Genomic DNA, 418 nt, shown 5'->3' on the forward strand with positions numbered 1-418 from the left:
GAACAGCTTGGCCGGAGTCAACTCTCATCCCCACCCCCCACCTCTTCTAAGGCTCACATTTACCTGAAGGACATTTTTAACAAATTATATTTTAAACTAGCCCTGAAGGAGAAGACACTTTTCAGACAAGCACAAATGAATAAATGAATTATAAAACTTACTACAATGTTCTCAAGCAGTTTAATATTTCACTATATGGGTTTTTTCCTCTATAAACTAGCAAGTTCCATAAGGGTGAAGGACATCTAAGAAATTACATAAACAAGATCAAAGCCCTGGGAAGTCCTAAATATCTGTCTCCTTGAACTGAGAGCTTAGGGCAAAACTTAGCAACTTCCCATATTTTAGCTTAATACTGAAAATGGATTTTAGTGATATTTCCAATTAAAGTTTTCAATGCATCAGTTTAGCAGGGGAC

Source organism: Bison bison, unplaced genomic scaffold (genome assembly GCF_000754665.1).
Source record: "Bison bison bison isolate TAMUID 2011002044 unplaced genomic scaffold, Bison_UMD1.0 scf7180017864341, whole genome shotgun sequence".
In the NCBI taxonomy this organism is placed as follows: Eukaryota; Metazoa; Chordata; class Mammalia; order Artiodactyla; family Bovidae; genus Bison; species Bison bison.